Raw genomic sequence first — 21,730 nt, 5'->3', positions numbered from 1 at the left:
GTTTGGTCAAAAAATCAGATAATTCTTAGACATTTTTTTAAAGGTGTCTAATTTTCATTCAAGACAATAATAATTAGGATGAATAACACTTTACTACCTGTCACACTCTGGTACAAATGCTTTACATGCATGTATTTAGTACTGAGAATGTCCCTAAAGTCAGTGGTGTTGCTACCTGGACTCAGCAGATGGGACTCTTGGGGGAGAGGAAGTCTTTTTAGCTTTTGAAAGGTGAAGGCTAGAGATGGGGAGGCTGAACCCAAAAGGAGTGCTGGGTCCCAGCACTGGTGTTTGCCTTTTCCTGCAGGAGAACAGTGTGGAAGAAGATAACTTATAAATATAGAAGGAAACACCTTCCATGGTTTGACTTGTTAGATAACATCCAGGAAATTCTACTAAACTTCTGGACCCTTCTCAGCTTGTCAATTATCTGTCATTCCCACTTGTGAAAATACATATCATTATTCCAAATTTCTGAATTCTCTTTCTAGCAAAGCTAATATTTTATCATGGTGCCAAATGCTGCCTTCATAATTAAAGGTCTAGCCAGCTTTTTTGTCACAAACTCCCTTTATGAGCTTTGGAACAGCGTTTTAAAAAAAGATTTATTTATGATATTTTGAAAGTCATACGGAAAGGTACAAAACAAGAAAATAAACAAACAATCCTACTACTACCCAAAGGACTGTTCCAATATAGGCAATGACTGGCTACCAGCAACATTTCAAACTATTATCAAAATGTGCAGCCCTCTCAGAATCATGCATCAAAATGAATTCTGCATCCTGCTCTAAATTGAAATTCTCTAGTCAATGCAAGGTTCAAAAGATCTTACAAATTTGTAATATTTTCTTGTGATATTCCCTAAAGTCAAAAATTAACCTTTCAACTGTTTAAACAAATTTTCCTTACAAATTATCTAAAGATGAATAAATCAGTTTTCACATAAACATCCAAGAAGTTGAATTCTTGGCATCTGAATTGTAAAATTTCCACTCCAAACTGGGTGCTGGGCATTGTGTGTGGCCTGAGGATACATGGTCAATGAGAGGGTGTTGCCAGGAAAGGAGCCTGAAGCTCCCCAGGCAAGGCGGGCACCCAGCTCCACAGGGTTGGAATCACGACAGAGCCCAGAGCCAGCCAGAGGAGTGCATGCGGCTGTGGAGAAGAAGTGATCCAGGGGCCTTCTGGAGAAAGCTGGCAGGATGAGGGGAGGAGAGTACTCCAGGCCAGGGGGTTTGCTGGAGGAGTAGTCCAGGAGGCAGGGGTATGGGGAAGAGTGGAAAGAAAGTTGGGGTGGAAAGCTGAAACCCTAAACACAGACTGGGACAGGAGTGAAGAGTATTCATCAGCAGGCCAGAGACAGAAGATCTTGTGCTCTGGGCCTACCTGAAGTCCTGAGAAGGAAGTGGAGTGTTTCATAAAGAACTCCACTGTCACGGCTGCAAGTGACCTGAGGAGATGTGATCTTCAGAACAGGGCACATGTTCCCCTAGAGCCATATGTGTCTAAGAGCCTTTCCAAACACGGCAGGTTTAAAGGAATCCATTTCCAGATACTTAATTTCATATGTCCACTGTCCTGAGAGTGTCTGCCTCAGAGGTATCCTCAGCTCCTGCTCTCCTGTCTTTCCATTCGCAGCTTGACGCTGCTCTAAGGACAGGCATCCCCTCAGCACCCTGGCTTCTGAGGACTTGCCACCCTGACTGAGACCCTTTGAGAAAGATATGACTGTAGGAGAGTGCTGAGACTGCTTACAGAGCTCTGGATAAAGCCTTTCTGAATAAAATCCTCCTGGGCACAACAACAAAGGAACAGTTTGAATTCTTTTTCTCAGGGCACCACAACAGAAATGCTCCTAAATCTGGTTCATTAGAGATACATTTCCAATGTTCAATAATTATTTATGAAATTTGTAGTATACTTACGTATTTTGATAAATTGTGTTCTATAAATCATCATCATAATAACTCAATACAAAATTAATTTTTTAACATAGAGCTTACAATCACTGGAAATTACAAATTTAAAATGCAATTTTTTTTTTGTGCATGTGAGTGTGGGTATATGCACATGCATAATTAAATTCTGGGGTGGGGGAAAGCAGGAGTGCGTAAAACCACCTCCAACTGACAAAGTGGTTTCCACGTGCTTTTGAAATATTGATGGGATCAAGTCACTATGTTACTTAGATATTCCAGCACATCCATTCAGAAGGATGATAACATAGTTTTATTTTTAAAGGTAAATTATTCCACACAACTATTTATGTATAAAAACTAATATGCTATTTTAAAATGTGCAAGGGGGTATGTGGCTTTCAGAAATTATTTCAGGAGAAACAGTAGTGAAGACATCTGAAGAGTGCTAGTGCAGTGAGATAGGATGAGAACCTGACAGCAGGAATAAGGAATCAGTCTGACAGGAGAGACAGGAAGGGACTGGCAGGCTGGGCAGCTTATGCCACTTATTAGTCCCGTGGCCTTGGCAAGTAGTTTCCTCTATAAAACCGCCGCCTCAATACAGTGACCTGCTAAATAAAATCCATATTATTTCAGAAATAAAATTAATAGAATTTAGGAACTAATGGAATAAGTGAAGAATCATGACCTTACTGATAGAGAGGAATTGGTCTGGTCAAGAAATAATGAGGGGATGGGGTTGTAACTCAGTGGTAGAGCACTTGCCTAGTACATGTGAGGCACCGGGTTTGATCCTCAGCATCACATAGAAAAAAGTAAATAAAACAAAGGTGTTGTGTTCATCTACAGCATATATATATGAAATAATGAATTCTCTCACTTAGATGTTTGTTTGAGGATGAGAACATGGGACATCTACACTGAAGGGATGTGTGTGAATTCCAGGAGCAGGGTTCAAAACCACAAAGGCAGGAGGAGGATTCAGGTGTAATTCACAGGTGTGAACAGAAAAGAACAGGAGGCAAATGCAGCTCTGGATGAAAACCGTATTGCTTGGAAGGTGACAGAGATAGAATAGAGGAAAAGCCAGTCAGAGCTGTCAGTGAGCTGGAAAACCTAGGATGTGGGGGAGGCTAAGAGGACAGTCAGTGCTGGGCCAAGGACCAAGAAGAACAGGATCAAGGCAGACCCCAGGTTTAGAGATGAGTAAGTGACCTTCCACCTGTGATGGCAATTCTGCTGGGGCCAGACAATCAACAGCCAGTTCCAGCAGCCTAAAGGGACCATGAAGGAGGTGAGAGAGGGAGAAGATGGGTAAGAAAGGGGTCACCTGGTGGGAGCCAGGGCCTAAGGCACAATCATCTAGAAAAAGTGCTCTACATTCTCTAGAGTTCCTGGTAAGGTAAGACAGAGAGGGAGGAGAGAGCCTAGCCTGAGGTGGGGTAGCGCAGAGGGACAGAGCTGCTCCTCTGGAACAAGAGGAGTGAATAAGAATGAGCCAACCTACCCACAGGTGAGGGAGTTCACTAGGGATGAGGGGCAGATGGCTCCTTTTCAGCAGGAATTCCCAGACTGTGAGAGGGGTGTGCAGCAGGCTCCGGGAAGATCGTGCCAAGATGAATGCTCTAGATTATTTTCAGAAATGACCCATCAGTAGATAATCAAATGTCCCTCTCTTTTTAAAATCAGAGGGCAGAATTCCCTTAGCACATTTAGAATTCACACCTTACACTCTAGTTATTTTCATGCAATAAACATAATTTATAGGAAATCTTTACTGCAATTCCTTTAAACAGTATATTAACTGCATACCCAAAGGGGCAGGGTGGGGCATCTCCCTTTTCCTGGGCGCGTGTGTGCATGCCTGTATTGAGTATATGTTCCCAGTTATACTTTTTATTATTCAGTTCATGAAATTAAGAGAGAAAGAGAGTCATTTATCAGCAAACTAAACCTATAGTTCATAACATTCCTGGAGTCTCTTTCCTCCTGCAATGTGCAAGTTACCCTCATTTACTTCAAGCAGAAATACATATATGTTATCAAGAAATACAAACCCACCTTTTTCCTTTAAGTAATTGGGAATAAGGTCTACAATTATTAAATTGGATTTCTGCAAAGCCTTCTATAGGGGAGCAGCTGAAATAAAATATCATTTCTACTGAGCTTATTCCAGAAAGCACAATTTCAATCTGTTTATACTGACAATTCAACCATTCTAAATGTACCAGTAATTTTCTCTATTCACTCAAATGTGATTTTATTTTTATCATTTCCTTCTCATACAGCAAAAAAACTTGCTCAGTGTTAAATAAATATTCACTGCAAGTGGAGTTTCTTTTTAATTGACTGGGCTAAATTTGTTTTAAAAAGAGAAAAGAAGGAAGGAAGAAAGAAAGTCAGTCAGTGAGTCAGTCAAACAGCATCTGTCTGAAGGGAGACCTGGTGCACAAGGGCCTCAGAGTCAAGAGTTTTTTTTTTTTTTTTTTCCCTCTCTAGCTTCCTGCCTGACTTCCAGTTTCCCAGCATGCCTAGCATATGCAAAAGTATCACTAGCATGCCCAACAGGTGTGAACCTGCTCAGACAGACAACCACCTCTCCTCTCCATCCTTTGATGGGTCTGGATAACTTATATCCTCAGATGGTTTTCACTCTCACCTCAACCCTTCATCCTGAAGCAGCTTTGCCCCCAACTCAGTGTCCGTCCCTCTCTGCTGTCTTCAGCTGGGCACCCCAGTGTCACTTCCTGGCCACTGCTGGGCCCCCTTGTCTGAGTGGCACCTCTGTGAAGCTGACCCACTTTGCCCCTCTGGACAGGCGGTGAAGTCCAGATTTTCAAAAACTTCCTTTTCTGTCTGTTGAATGACGGCAGATGTTTTGCTGAAGTATCATTATATCTAATAAAGAACCATATTATAAGCTCTTTTCCTGGAAAAAATTATTTGGTGAGTGATAATTTGATTAATTCAGGAGGTTCTACTTATAATGGATTTTGAATGCAGAATTGCACATCTTATAAAAATTCAGGCTCCTGTTAAACCAGCAGCATGGTAGGTAAATGGGTTGGCCTCTGTCTCCAAGGCCTTAGGAAAACAGCAAGGTTATGCTCTGGAACTGAGGCTGGAGAGCTGCTGTTTGCATTGAGTGATACTTTTTTATTTTTTTTTTATTTTTTATTTTTTTTTATAAATTTTTTATTGTTGGCTGTTCAAAACATTACATAGTTCTTGATATATCATATTTCACAATTTGATTCAAGTGGGTTATGAGCTCCCATTTTTACCCCATATACAGATTGCAGAATCACATCAGTTACACATCCATTGATTTACATATTGCCATACTAGTGTCTGTTGTATTCTGCTGCCTTTCCTATCCTCTACTATCCCCCCTCCCCTCCCCTCCCCTCCCCTCCCCTCCCCTCCCCTCTTCTCTCTCTGCTCCCTCTACTGACATTCGTTTGTCCCCCTTATATTATTTTTCCCCTTCCCCTCACTTCCTCTTGTATGTACTTTTGTATAACTCTGAGGGTCTCCTTCCATTTCCATGCATTTTCCCTTCTCTCTCCCTTTCCCTCCCACCTCTCATCCCTGTTTAATGTTAATCTTCTTCTCATGCTCTTCGACCCTACTCTGTTCTTAGTTACTCTCCTTATATCAAAGAAGACATTTGGCATTTGTTTTTTAGGGATTGGCTAGCTTCACTTAGCATAATCTGCTCTAATGCCATCCATTTCCCTGTAAATTCTATGATTTTGTCATTTTTTAATGCAGAGTAATACTCCATTGTGTATAAATGCCACATTTTTTTTATCCATTCATCCATTGAAGGGCATCTAGGTTGGTTCCACAGTCTAGCTATTGTGAATTGTGCTGCTATGAACATCGATGTAGCAGTGTCCCTGTAGCATGCTCTTTTTAGGTCTTTAGGGAATAGACCGAGAAGGGGAATAGCTGGGTCAAATGGTGGCTCCATTCCCAGCTTTCCAAGAAATCTCCATACTGCTTTCCAAATTGGCTGCACCAATTTGCAGTCCCACCAGCAATGTACAAGTGTACCCTTTTCCCCACATCCTCGCCAGCACTTGTTGTTGTTTGACTTCATAATGGCTGCCAATCTAACTGGAGTGAGATGGTATCTTAGGGTGGTTTTGATTTGCATTTCTCTGACTGCTAGAGATGGTGAGCATTTTTTCATGTACTTGTTGATTGATTGTATGTCCTCCTCTGAGAAGTGTCTGTTCAGGTCCTTGGCCCATTTGTTGATTGGGTTGTTTGTTCTCTTATTGTCTAATTTTTTGAGTTCTTTGTATACTCTGGATATTAGGGCTCTATCTGAAGTGTGAGGAGTAAAGATTTGTTCCCAGGATGTAGGCTCTCTATTTACCTCTCTTATTGTATCTTTTGCTGAGAAAAAACTTTTTAGTTTGAGTAAGTGGTACTTTTTTAAAAAGAGATTTCTCTTTCTCAACTTTTCCTTATTGAAATTGTAGTTAGGAAAGTGGGGTTTTATTTAGTGAAATTTTATTCACAGTTCCCAGTTACATCAGAGATCAAATTGCAGGGAGCTGCACATCTCAGGAAGAGCAGTACAGGTGGGGGTCCCAAGCTGGATGGTCCTGAGAGCCAGCACAGTGCCTCAGTTTCCTCTCAATCTTAGCAGTAAGACTTGGGGAGGCGCTGGTAGGGCCACTCCTCTTCTTCTCCTCTTTCCTCAGTGTGCAGCTCTCCTTCTCCCTAGATGGTTACTGGGTAACGGGTATCCTATCTTGGGCTAAGGAAATGTTTAATCAGTATAATACTTATATTAACTTTTGTGTATATTCTTATATATATCTATCCTACAAATGTTTCTTAATTTTGTTCCACTTATGAAATAAAAGTTTAGAGTTCAAATGATTTGAATTTCTCATCTGAGGAATTTTATGGGAAAATCAGAAGGAAAAACTGAGGCCTGTATCCAAACAGCTAAAGAGCATCCGTGTTCTGGGGCTTCATCGAAAGGTGAGTTCTCTCAGAAAGACACAGGCTCTGAGTCCCGAGGCCGGCTTTATAATATGGCCTTTTTATATAACAATGCCTGAATGCCCATGATAATATTGTTTCAGCTCTAAAAGAAACTAATTAATTTTCATCAAAAGCATAATGAATAAAAAAATCAGATGTGCTAAAAAGTGAATTAAAAGTAATAAAAGAATATCACCAATTGAAAACAGGTTGATTTTACTTAATTCAGAGAAGAAAGAGCCAAGTCCTATTTTGCAGGTGATGGGACTTTAACAATTTCTTCTCCACAATAAAAGCTTCTTTTTTAAAAAAAAGCTAGAGACAAAGCTAATAAATCATATCCCATCTATGGTTATAAAATAGACAATCTGAAGCCAAGAAATTCAACTTGGGCTGGAAGACAAAGCATCGTGAACTGGTACTATGCAGAATTCTGGAGTAAATAAAAGTTAACAAAAAGTTGAGGAAAGGGGTTCTGGTTCCCCCTTTTGGAGTAACATTGGGCTCCATGCAAAGACTTAAGGTTAAGGTCCATCCCTGTGTGCTCAGCCAAACCCCAGTGACAGGAAATCGAGACCCTGGAGAAGGCAGGCCTGCATGGAGCTATGGATAGTCCTATACCATTAAGTATACCACAGGCATGTTTTCAGAAATCCAGCTGCCAAGCAGGTTTAAGGAGTTGCTGGATGCATTTCCACCAAATGGGAATGTGAGCTGGGCTACCTGCTTCTTTTTGGTTGATAGGTCTTCTGAGAATCCCTCCCACAAGGGGCAGGTTTGCATTGTTCTGGGCCCTACACATGTTGTGGCAAATTTCTGGCAGTAACCATGGTGACACAGTCTTATCTCTGCTATGTAGATTCAGACTGCTCTGTCCCAGCCTTGGTTCACATTTATCAGTAAGCACAATTTCAGTGAAGCAAAAGTGAAGGAGAAGGAGTGCGATTCCCTCACTCTTGAATAGTATGTCAGCTGGCCCAGGTTGCTGGTCTGATGGGATGACCAGACCTTTCTTGAAGTGTTTATTTGAGTCACCCTTGGTTGCTACAACTGCCCTTTGACCATTACCTTAGGGTGGGGGCATCTGGGACATACCTGCCAGTCACCTGCAACTGGTCTAACCAGTCCCTCCCCTTTCCAGGGTGTAGCAGAACCTGGGCTCCTCACAGTGTCAGCAACAATTGCCTAAGGTAGTCCAGCAGTTGGTCCATGGAGCCCTTGTGTATGCTCTTTATAATATGGCCTTTTTGTATAACAATGCCTGAATGTCATCTTCCAGGACACAGGACTTTTAGCAGAATAGAGCCTAAGGTTTAGGGACAGGAAGCACACACCTAACAGCCAGTGGGAGGACGGTGAGGGCACTGCTGGGGATTTCCCTTTACCAATGCTGGCCAAGCCCTCTGGGGAGAAGCAGTATTGTGCAACTATAGTTTCAGCTGGCAACAGCATATCACTAGGATGCACCTGTGAATCAGTTTTGGGGTCCTACTTCTCAGTTGGTCACAAGGGACCCTTTCCATTGAGGCTACAGCCTTGAGGTGGAGGACAAGTGTCCATGACTAAGAGCTAGGGACATGGAGTCTGGGGTCACCCATATGAAATTTACTTCTTTCTTCTTTATTTGTCTGGGCCTGGCTCCACATGTACCATTTCCACCATTCAATGGGTTGCTCTTGCACCTGATCAGCCTTGGATTTGGAAAAGCTAATATTGCCTGGTTTTTGATAGGTGGCTGGTTCCCAGTTACCTGGTGCTCAGTTTTATTAGAGTCCAGAAACTTGTTAGAGTGAGATATTGGTCCTTCTCAAATAAGGAACAGTTCTTTTCTGCAGAAAGATCTTACTCCAGAACTCAAGGGCCCAGAACAGCAATTCTGACAGGGCTTATCCAACAAGGATGCCTTGAATACCATCAGATCTGCCCACCCCTATATCTCTAAAACTGGCAGCCTTCTGAATTACTCAATACACAGGTAGGGACAGCGCCCAAGGCTGAACAGGCATGTGGCACAAGAGAATAAGCATCGCACTATCAGCTTGTGCCTGCATAAAACAAGCCTTGCATTCAGGATCCCTGCAGAACAGATGTCTGGGGGCTTGGACACAGGGAAGCTTGTGGTGAAAGTTTCAGGTGCTCTCTCATTAAACTGGATCTCCCTAGAATAACTTGAAGCCCCAAACAACATGAGTTTGGTTGGTGGAGATTTGCCCTAGAGCAGTCCTTCTCAAATTGTAGTGAGCATCCAAATTACCCAGAACCATGATTAAAACAAGACTTCTAGAGTCCACTCTCAGATTCTGGTCAGTAGGCCTAGGATGGGTCCTGGGAATCTTCATGCCCAACAAGCATCCAAGTGAGGCTGATGGTTCTAGGTTGGGGATCATATTTTGACCAGCTCTGCCACTGAACCTCTGAGTAACAACAGAACTTTGCTCTTGAACCAGTCACACTGGCATCACCTGGGAGCTTGTTAGGAATCTTGTTTTTTAAAAATTTTCATGTGTGTACCAGTCACCTAAGCATCTTGTTATTTGCTTCAGTAGGCCTGGGAGGAGCTCAGGCTCCTGCATTTCTAAGGAGCTCCCACAGTGGCGCTTATATTATTGATCCAAGCACCACACTTCATTTAGTGAAACAATTTGCCACTCTTGCTATATATCAGAAACACCTATGGACAAAAAAGTCCTGACCAAACCCAGATGACTCTTATGGGATCTGGAGTTAAGAAAGTGTTACATATTTAAAAGATTTTTCAATGTTGTTACTTTTTCTTGATGATGATTTTTAAACACATAGGCCCAGCACCTTTTCCAAAGGCTTGCTCTGCCCTTCATTTGACTTTTCAGTGTTCCCACCATTCTGACAGGCCTCAGCAGGATTCCTTCCCCACAACTTCTCTTCTCCCATTCCTCCTCTATTCAACTTTAATTTCAAACTAAACACAGACATCTTACTACCATGTTCAAGGAACATGTTCTTTCAAGATATTGCCCATGTACTCCAGAAAGGAATTTTGAAAAAAACTACCACCCTCACTTATTTAAAATTTCTATTTAAGTGTTTAAGTTTCATTTCCAGTGTATGGTAAACAAAACATTAGATCGCTCTTTCATATGCCTTCAAAGGAACCCAAAACCAATATGATTTGATACCTACCATCATCCACTTACAAATCTCCTTTTTAACAATTGAAAATTTTACAGCATTCTTTTTTCTCCTTCAGTCCAGACACAAAATTTTACCATAATATACACTAAACTTTGAATGTCTTTTGTTACTGAATCACACCTCTCCATACAAAAAGGATAACTTAAAAAGTGTCCTCTGACCCTAAAATTCTAAGTGTTAAAAATTTTTCTGGATTTGTTATCTATTATAATTATTATTAATAATCATATTAACATACATCATGGCAAGTTTTAACAAGTAATTATTGAAGATGAAAAGTAAAATCTACTAGAAATGCATCTCCTAATGAGATGAATGGGACTGCTCTTTTTTAATTAGTTCCTGTATTCATGGATGAATATTTATTATTATTTCTAGCTAAAATGAAAAAGCATTTGGCATCAAGTTTATTTCTATTTTTCATTTTTATAAATATATTCTCTAAGAAATTTTCTTTTTATAAATAGATGGGAATGGAAGGAATTCTGTCATAACAATTTCACTCGATTCCTTCACATTATTTGGACTATTATGCCCATGATCACAAAGTAATTTATCAGCAATTATTATTTTAAATGATCTATTGGCTGACAACTTGATTAGGTCCTCTCTCAATTTTGTTGCAAGCTAAGAATTGTAAGCCTGATTTGCAAGAGGATTCCTTGCCCAGTTAGTAAAGTCATCTAGTTCCTCAACGCTGCCCTGATACATAAAGTTATCCTTTCTCTGACTAGTATAGGACTTTACAGTCCATAGCAATACACCAAGAAAGGTTAAGGCTTGGTAGGAAGAATGCTTTTCTTTTGGAAGGTGGAAGATCAGTTTGGGAAAAGAATGCATATGTAAATTGAGGTGTGGAAACAGATTCCCTTAAAATCATCCAAGACCCCCAGAGTCAGAGTAGATTTAAAATTCTGTCATTCAACTTTTACTTAACAAAGATTGATATCCAGACTAGCACTTGGGCCTGGAGATAACATTTGAGTAAAAGTGATATTTAAAGTCCCAAGAAGGAGATCTCCAAGGCAGAAAAACACAAAGAAAGATGGAACAAAACAAATAACCCAAACTAGACAATGGAGACTCCTCCTCTGTGGGCTGAGGAGAACCAAGAGGTTGTGATGGACACTGAAGAAAAAGGAGCTAGAGGAGAACAAGACCAAAGCCCGGGTGGAGGGATCCCAGGAAGCAGGATGGAGAATCAAGCAAGGAGGGGAAGACGGGCTCACTGCAACAGCTTCCTCCATTCAGGGACAAGTGTTCACTGAGGCCTTGTGTGGCCTGGGGAAACAAGAGACACAACCCCTGCTCTTGTGAAACTTAGGTTCTGATGGGAGACAAAAATGACTCTTGGAATGAGGCTGCATGAAAGGTGGAGTCTTGCTGGGAAGACTGGTGTGAAACAAAGGGAACAAGTGACAGTACAGGATGACAACAGTCCCTAGTGGCACAGCAACATTCTCCCCAAATGTCTTTTCCTTAATCATCTCACTGGTGGTGCTTCTCTCCTTAAAAGAAAAGATTTTTTTATGGAATTCTGCTAACAAAGCTTTCCCAACCTCAGAAGAATCCACAGCCCTCTGGCCTGTGCTCCCGCAGGGTTCCTGGCATAACTCTGTAGCCTCTGGCCTTGAACACACTGTCCTCTCCCATGAGGCTGCCTCTCCCAGCCACAGGGGAGCAAAGTCCATGGTCAAGGTCCACAAGTCTTCTTCATTTAGCTTCCTCAGGATCAAGCACGAAGCCTGGACATCAGCCTGTTAAGCACAAACTTAACAGGTGGACACGATACAGCATATCTTAATTCCTGGAGAGGGTTTGAACAAGCAGAACTGCTTCCTAGATTTTTATCAATCATAAAAGTAAACATGCTCACTGTCATGACTTTAAAAACTACTATAACTAAAATGAACAAAGAAAAAAAAGGTCAGAAGATTGCCTATTCACCTCACTTCTTTATGATGATGCTGTTTGTGCCTATGTTTTGACTGAGGCCATTTTTTTCAATCAGGAGTTCTCTCAAGTACTATGAGACCACTTATGCGTTCTGAAAGCAACTAATAACAAAAGGTTAACTGATGCATGTGGTTTCTATACCTAGATCATTCTGACTGATGAGGACAGATAGGAATGGAGAGGCTTGAATGCTGGAGCACATCTGTGCTGGAAACTTCCCCAAACGCAAGTCCATCCTCTCTGAATCAGTGAAACCACAGTGACAGCCTGCAGGAAAAACAGACTGCATCAATCTTTCAAGGAAAGCTGGGAGTGGCACAGGGGGGGCACGTGACCCCAGGTGGGAGCCCCCTGCACTAACAGCACCTCAGTCAACAACCACCAGCATCTGCACATAGCTGGAGGGCTGTCTTCTCTGACTCTTTTTTGTCCAGCTCCTGTTCCTCAAGTCCATGCTGGGAAGACATTCATTCTTTCAAGGGTTTCACTTGAGCTTTATGCTTCTGGTTTTGTGTGTGTATCTTGCTCTCTGGGAAAATCACAAAGCCATTACAGCCCGAAGACTCCCCAGATGGTCATTCAGGCTCATAACTGAGGTGAACCAGAAAATGCCCAGCTCACATTTTTATGATTCTATAAAACTGCATAAAATAATAATCTTTGGAATAGTCTTAAAAGGCTACACCTGCCAGATATTCCTAGGCAAAAGAACAAGTTGCCCTGACAATCAGGAGCCATGGGTTTTCTACCCCTCCCATGTCCTACTTCGCCAAATTTGGAGCTACACAAGGCTGGAAGAGTGGGAGCTGATTTGTGCTAAGACGATTCCTGAAGATCACGAAAGGTGAGAGGGCACCAACAGAATAATTACCTGAAGAATCACAGGCAGAGACTATTGCTAAGAACTCACTAATTATAACACACAATCTACATCTTTGGATAATTTTCTGGCTTCTATTATTTCTGATATAAATTCCACTTCTTTCCATCTCAGAGAAAAAATGTTTTTGGAAAAGTGAGGAGTCCAGTACTGACCCTGGCTTTGGTAATGGACTTCAAAGTGGCTAAGTGGTCTTTCACTGTAACAGATACTTTACCTAATTTTCCTAAGGCTTGATTTAGTATTCTCAACCACATTGTAAAGATCTACAGTTTTAATTACCTGCTGTAATTGCCTTCTATAAGAGCCAAAAGAGCATCATTTACAGTGATCAGTAATAAAACATTATGACTAAGTGGTAAAGGTAGAAATGAACTGTGATCAAAGGTGACCATTGTCAGGCAGTATATACTATAGCAGCCAGATTAATAAATTTCAACATGATTTTAAAAGTCAAACCAATACAACACTACAAATACTCTCAATAAGTTAAATAGTGAAGGTCTCTTAATTTAGGATTCAAAATCAAGCCATCTAACTCTGTAAGCCTGTGCAAGTAATTTATTCCTTTGGTTTGTTTTCTCATTTATATAATGGGGATAAATATTGCTCACCTCATAATTTATTGATTTTAAAATGGGGATTAAATGGGGATTAATGTTTTTAATTGAGTATAATATTTGCACATTGAACATATAGTAGACATTCAATAAACAGCTGCTATTGGTACTACCATGACATGTTTTCATTATACTGTGGTCCAAATCATGACTCCCATCCAGGCTTATAAGCTGAAGTTAAAGTTACCACAAGATACCAGGCATATCCTCAGCACAAACACCATGCTATTATGGCAGTGCTTGGTTTCACTCTACATGTTCCCTCCAAACCAGAAACTCACATAGTCTCATTTTTTTCTCCCTGAAATATGAGATATAAAAAGACAATTTTCCCAGAAAATCAGACATGTCTGGATTATGAAAATCTCAAAAATTCTTAAGGTTGAGAAAAGAGACAGGAGCTTCTTAATTAGCATCTTCAGAATAACAACCTTCTCATAAAAGGAATACTGGGAAGGTCCAAGTAGAACTGTTTAGCCCAGAAAATAACTAAAAGCCAAACATCAGAGAAATAACCAGGATTATCATTTGTATTTCACTATCAAGTAAATACAATTTTTTAAATGAAAACTACATTTACAACTAACAAGTAGTTCTGTAGTCTCATCTCAGTTCAATAACCATTTCTTTGTTTAGGATTTTCCCAGATAAGATGTGTAATGGATGTATGTTAGTGCTTGTAAAATGACTGCAAGGAAAATTTAATATTCTATTCCATTTATTTGTGGCCTTTATAGGTTTCTTAACTTTTCTTATCGTGGCAGAAAAAACAGATCCAGCACTTTAACATATGGCACATCCAAAGTGATTATAGAGTTGGGAAGTCACCACATGAGCAAGTTACAATGTTGGGTCCTTCTCGATACGGTGTAAATTCTGAAATGCCATTTCACATATTATAAGCCTTCAATGAAATTATCTCAAACTCCCTGTCAATTGAATTCAGGCATGCAGCTATTGGCTAAGTTTGAGAAATTATATCCCAGAGTCAAGGGTAAACATTATTAGGGCTACTTCAAGTTCCAGCCCTTCAAGTACCACAATTAGAGGACTCCCACACTTAAATATCTGAGCATAATAATTTAAATTGGTACATTAACAAGAGGGTGGGAGGGAAGGTGGTTCATAGGAATTATTAAAGCTCAGCTTTGTGGAGGAGTTTGTAAAAAATCTGATTAGGCAAACCACTGCCGAATGATACTCTGTGCCCTTAAATAATCATAACCATAATTGGGAGAAGTAAATGAATACTTATGATCCATTTACTGAATCCAACTGGTCAGTTCTGCTTGGTAATGAGTTCTCCGGAGTGCCTACCTTACTCCTTAGGTGGAGTTTACTCACTGTGCAAAATCTGCCCAACAGCTCAACAGTAACATCTGGGAAACAGTGAGTTTGATCATGCACATCAGTCGTGTAAATCCAGCGGGACAGATCATGTCTTATTTTATATCCCATGTGGTGTCCTGTGTATTGCTGCTCTGATGAAATAGCCACTATATTATTATGAACTGTAACTTATTGTAGTGATGCTCCATTAGCAAGCACTGACTCCAGGCTCATCTCCTATTACTCCCCAAAACCAAACCTGATCACCCAAATGTGCCTCTCCAGGTACCCAGGGATATCAACTTCAAAGCCACACATGTGTGGCCAGCACACTGTTATCACCTAGACTAAATGTCTACTGGAGTATTTCTGGCATCAAAACAGAAGGCCTCTGCTTCTAGACACAAAGCCAGCCCCTCTAAAGCTAGAGTGTGCCAGAGCTCTCACAGAATCTGCAACGGAAGAGGGCTGGCTGGTGCATACCCCTCTGCCCAAGTTTTGTCTTCTCCTTTGGCTTCCCTCATATGCACAAAGAGCAAAATCAGCCTCTGAAGCACATGGAGAAACCAAGATTTGGGGTCACAGAAGCCTTAACTGAGTCCTCACATTCATATTCTTGGGACTGGGCATGATCTTCTTCTGTGTACTTGGCTTGAAATGGAGCTGGTTCTTGTTTCCAGGGCTGTCGTGGAAACTGGGCAAGGCAAACACACATGAACACTTTCATCTGGTGCTCAAGGAGGCTAGTGCCCTCATTCATCTGTGCCCTGGAGGGTCACGAAACGTCACTTTTTATTTAGAAATTATCACTGAATCTGCATGTAGCTTAAAACAGTTTATGCTTCTAGATCATCTGAAAAGATTTGTAGAATGATCTTTTCCACATTCTAGGTTGACATCAAAGTTTTTCATTATAAATTTGAGGGGCTGCAAATAATATAATTTTCAGTATATTTTAATATTCTGATATATTTTAAATAAAATAAAACTATTGCTGTACTTTTTCTTCAAAATTTTTTTAGTTGTTGATAGACTTTTATTTTATTTATTTACTTATTTTTAGGTGGTGTTGAGGATCGAACCCAGTGCCTCACAGATTGCTAGGCAAGCTCTCTACCACAACCCCAGCCCAGGTATATTCTTTTTTATGTATTCAAAGGAATCTAAATATTTGATAGAACAGGTCTAAAGATTTGATACACATCATCACCCACTTTAAAAATATATGAACAAGCTCTAACTCTTAATAGTAAGAAATTTTACTATTTCTTTTTTTCTTCTTGAATTTGTATTTCTATTCTTCTTTTCCTACAGAATTTTATCCTAATTTACTACATTTACTGACTGAAAGTATCTTATTGATCAGCCCATTATAGCCTCCGAAAAATATGTGCATAAATTTAAGTTTTACCCAGGGACTGAATGACTTTGGGAGAAACAACAGCAGTACTTACACTGAGTTATTATTATAGTTATCATTGATCCTCTGCCAAAAAGTTTTGATGAATATTTTATATATTTTTTAAAAACTGGAACTGAGCCCCTCAATGAGATAGATGGATAGTGAAATTTAACCCTAGTTCTAATCCTATCTAAAATAATCCTTATCTAAAATTTTATGTTTTATAGATATAACTACTATGAAATTTTGTCCAAGTAAAGTTATGAATGAGAATGAAAGGAATTTTGTCATTGAATATCTCTCTATTCTTTAAATTGCTGAGTTATAAACCTAAAGTCACAGAGTCATTTACCAATTGGGACAGGCTGATTCTTTGTTTAAATAACAAGCAAACATGAAATCTCAGGGCAAGGGCCAGAGCTTTGTTTCTCACTCCTGAATCCAGTTCTGCTGGAATGCTCCTGTGTCAAGCTTTCCTGTGCTGACACTCAGACCTGGATGCTTCCCTCCTGTGGCTCCACCCTCTCGACCTGTGGCCTGGACAGGGAAGAGCTTGAAAGTGACACACTATATTCCACTCATGGCCCCCCAAACTGCAAAGGAGATGGAACTGCCTTCTTGTCCCTACAATGGGGGGACTATCACAGCAGTCATTGGAAATATTTATAATGAAATGTCATCTGGTAATGTGTCTGGGTCCCACTTCACTTTGAAAACAGCAAAAAATTGATTTACAAAATGATTTATTTCCCAGTTATTAGTCTTTCTCAGTTCTGCCACTGATTTAGAATCGTCCCTCTGTTTGGCCCCTGTGCATTTATATCCTCAGATAGTGCTCATGTTGAAAAGCAGAATGAGTGACACATGAGCCTTCCATCTTGTACATGAAGGAAAGGACAATTGAGAGAAGAGTCACCTGGACCCCAGGTATCCTCAGACAGACCTTTTTAAAAGAGTGTATGAAAGAACCTGGACGAATCCCCTGAGAATGTCATTTGTTTGCTTATCCCTCTGCAAGTCCTTTTGGGCTCCAGGTAAGACAGCCCAGTGGGAAGATGCTGCCTTGGGAGACCAGGGGTGCTGGGCTATTCCAGATTTGCTCAAGAGTTCAGGGCAAATTACAGTTCACAGTTGAACCTGATTCTTTACGGTTGACCTATGGCAAAGCAAGGATAGGATAAATCACAAAAAGGAAAGAAAGATACATTGGGATAAGAAAAGCTGGAAGATGAGTGAGATAGTATGAAGGGGCAACAGAAATAATCCAGTCTTGGTTTCGGGGTGTGCGGAGAGAATGATGGCCTCATCTCTTCAGTCTTTCTGTTTTTGTTTTTTGGATTTTTTTTTTTTTGTCTTTCCTTAAGTCTTGTTGTCAGTCACCAGCTGTCCTCAGAGTTTAAAGTCATTCATCAGTCCACACATGCATGTGAATATTTTGGGTTCAGAAACAAAATATTAGACTTGACATTTTAATTAATGTTTTTAAGTGAAAATAAGTAAAAACCAAGCTTTAACATTGTTCATCAAGCAGATCAAGTATTTAGTTGAGTGGTCACCTCTCTCACTGTGTTCAAGCTATCCCAGGGGCATTTGGATGTTCTCACTTATCAAGAAGTAGACAGGATGCCCTCCTGTGCCTGTCTGCTTTCAGAACACTCCAACAGGCTATGGTTTCACCTTTACTAGCAGGAGCACAGTTATCCATATGGATATTTAGTTTGAACTAAACAAATTCTTGTGGAATGGATATCACATGACCAGGAAACACAATTCTTTGCAACCACAAGTCATAGGAATTTGGCCAAAAAATTAAACATTATTACAATGATCAAGTGAAATAGGAATTTCTACTTACAAAGTATATATCATGCCATTCCAAAGAAATGAAATTTTTATGACGAGCAAGATTCTTAAAATATTTTATACTTTGGCTTTCTCTCTTTGGTATGACATCAATCCTTACAACTTCTACATAACTAAGTAATCCTAGGTTGGGGATAATGCCTGGGGTTCATTTCCTAATGGAGTATGTATAAAGGAGCTACAGAGTGCAGAGCCCCAGACATGGTCCTGCCCATCAGGACCAGAGTGGCTCCAGAGACTGGAACCAGCACACACCTCTGTCTCATTACACACCCAACTTAGCAGGTTCAATATGTGGCTAAACCACTAAACTCATGATTTCTCTATAAAATACACTTTCTTTTTTATATTATCTGAAAATTCTGGCAGTAAAGCATCATGCAACCTATAGAGTTGCAGCTTGATTCGAAGCTGATCACCTGGAATGTGGGTCCTATCCCCAGACAGATTTTGAGTAAGACTGTATTTCAAACTGTTCCTACTGTTTAGGAATTCAACTTATGTCAGAGTCCATTTGAAAGGCTTATGCCTGCCCCTTGTCCCCTTTAATGTTAAAGGCATAAGGAAAATGAGATAGAATTTTATCCAGGCACACAAAAGGCATGTTTTACAGGGCAGTCCTCTCCAATGACTGTGCAAAGATATTATTCTCAGGAATCCACTTTCAACTACTAACCATATATGAGGTCTGCAGTTAAATTAGCATTATAGAGGACAAAAGAATGTTAAGTGGTCTTCAGAATTAAAAGCAAGGGTTTGTCAGCCTGAAGGAGAATCAGCTGAAATGATATCCTATCTGCAAATGTTGTTTGAAGAGGAGACATTAAAATGAAAGAGGTGAAAAAAGCAGGAAGGAGAGAGGCAGTCATTTCTTTTTTAATCTAAGCTTCATCCCTAGTAGAGAATCTCATTACACTGGACATTTTGAATATTGGATCAGAACTGATGATGTGTCTGAGGTATGTACAATGGCACTTAAACAATGATTGATTAATCACTCTACAGAATTCTTCTCATCTCCTAACTATGGTCTTTTTTTTTTTTTATAAGAAGAAACTTCCATTCACATATTAATTCAGTTGAGAAGATTTGATCCACAAAAGTGAACTCAATGTAAAATCTTCAAAGTTAGACTGAAAAACAGGTTGACAGGTTTATAAAGCTTGCCTGGGTTTGACCTCAGAATAGAAATGTCGACTCTCAGGTGAGTCCTGACCAATTCTTTTTCTGGTGTGCATTTGAGCTGCGGGAGCCAGCTATGAAAAATTCATACAGGACGCTTCAGCAGTCCCACCTGTGTCCTTAACATCTGCTGGTTTCACGTCACATAAGAACTTCAAAGTGAATCCACCCCTGTGAAGGCAGCAAGCTTTCCCTACTGGCCAGAGATGGAGAGCTCAGAGACCTCCTGGACTTCCCGACAGGAACAGCCGTGCTGCCCAGGCTGCAGTTTATCTTCTTAACCAAACAAACGGGGAGAAGCCTTAAGACATAAAAAATACCAACGATGAAAAGCGTACGTAACAGCAGGTGTGGCCACTACAGGGCTGCATTTCACTTCTAACACTCCTGCTTTTAAAAATTTATTTATTTCTAGCCATACTCTCTTTATCTTTTGCTTCCCACAAACTTTAAGCATAGCCAAAATATTCAGCAAAAGGTAGTAAGGATTTTGAACTTTGAGGTACAGTTGTTCTGGAAACATTTTTTCCTCCCATTGGCAGTGATAGCACATGGCTCATCTACATGCTCTGAGACAAGGCTAGCCCCACTGCTCCGTCCTCATGCCCTGCTGTCCCCACAGAGGGGAAGGAGAGGTAGGACAAAGGACACACCACTGCTAAATTAACTACAGTGCAATCCACCAGGAATCTGACTCCTGGCACATTGCTACTCTGACTACAGTCACTACACAAAGGTTCTTACTTTATTCTTCTGACACCAAGGAAAGATGTGTCTTCATTAAATAATAATTGGCTGTAATGTCTTTTGATTCTTCAGAAATGCAGGCTGGCAAATTTAAAAAATTTTTCATCAATCTTGTTGGTGTTTTCACAAAAGGCTACCTCAGAATAAAAAGATTTCTAGGTCCACAGCACACTATGTCTTGCCAAGGTGTGAAAGGGTATTTTGAATATCTAATTTCATAATAAATCCAGGGTGGTGAGGGGCCTGCAGTGCTCCCCAGGCGTCAGGCCCAAGCTGTGGCTCCCATTGCAGACAGCATCACCATGGTCCAGACAGAACCTAATTTAAGCATGCAGTTCTGGGGAGTTCTACAGATTTATCAAGACTTCTGATCTTTAGAGGTTTTCAAAATAGAACTTTTAGTGGGAAAATGCATAATTGGTGCCATTTAACATTTAGCTAAATCCAATGTGTCATAGGAAAGGTTCTCCTAGAAATTAAATAATGAAGTTTTCCTCAAAGTCCTTCCTTTCCCTGCTGTACCTGGTCCTGATAAAAAGCAAAGAATTATAGAAAGAAACAAAATGTGGGTTTTCTCCCAGTCCAGATCATCAATCTCATTATATCTCACCTTTTACACATTCTCTTTAGTGCCAATGAAAAGATAAAAATATACAATGAAACAAAATGCAAGCCAGTTAATTATAATATTTATGAGCAGATTCCAATATACTTTTAGTTGGGGTAGAAACAAATTATTGAAAAAATCTACATATTCCAAATATCTAATGCCATGGTATTGCATTCATATAGTAATTTGCAAATGTACTGTACTAGCTTTATTTTCTATAGGCTATCAGAATGGCCTATAGGAAACTACTAAATGTAAACTTTGAGTGTTCCGTGTACCAGAATTTTTGTGAAATTATGTTTCACCTCTTTTAACAAACTGAGGCCAATTTCTTTGTTTCTGACTTAGAAGTCTACCATCCTTGACTATTATTGTTTATATCACAATTGAGTACTAAATCAGATTTGCTAAATAGAATAAATGGCTCTAGTTGTAAAACGTGGAAATCATTAAAAATAATCACAATCTACTTGATAATATAATGTCCACCCTTTGTTATCACTGTTGAAAAAAGTCATATTCATTTCTCCTTTGACTCTGAGTTCAGATGATCCTTTAAATGGCAGTGCATCATACACTGGATTTAGAACACTCCCATCTAGTCAACTGGCATAATTCTCAGATCATTAAAAGGCCTCAGTGATTCTACATCTGCCCAGCCTCGGGAGCAGGATTCAATTCTGGGAATTAAGGACTGATGGCAGGATGAAGCACATGCAGCTGGCCAGATCACCTAACAGGATGTGGAGGCAGGTAAGAACTCAATTAATCTACAGATTCTAGCACCCAGCATTTGCTATGAACATTTCACCCTGTGAACTCTACTGGGCCTAAAGTAATTGTCCTGAAGGACCATGTGGAGCAAACTCCACCCTCTGTATGCCATACACTTTTCAAGCTAACTGAAGGAGAAAACCTTCAAGCATTGTTCAAAAAGATGAAATCTGCTACTCTACAGCCAGACCTATATAATTCACTCTTGTATGATGTGATCATAATATTTTGAAATTTACCATCTGGCATTACTATTTCCCAACCACA

General features: G+C 40.1%; 1 protein-coding gene across 1 annotated transcript in view; it reads right to left on the bottom strand.

The window, feature by feature from the left end:
* The window catches only part of Sdk1 (sidekick cell adhesion molecule 1), an 893,409-nt gene that overhangs the window by 326,610 nt on the left and 545,069 nt on the right, over positions 1-21,730 (bottom strand). The window lies entirely within an intron of this gene.

Source organism: Marmota monax, unplaced genomic scaffold, assembly GCF_021218885.2.
Source record: "Marmota monax isolate L192 unplaced genomic scaffold, Marmota_monax_Labrador192_F-V1.1 WCK01_AAM20220418_F8-fsc00148, whole genome shotgun sequence".
NCBI classification, from domain to species: domain Eukaryota; kingdom Metazoa; phylum Chordata; class Mammalia; order Rodentia; family Sciuridae; genus Marmota; species Marmota monax.
Note: the sequence above shows the minus strand (reverse complement) of the source record. Positions and strands in the feature narration are given on the sequence as shown.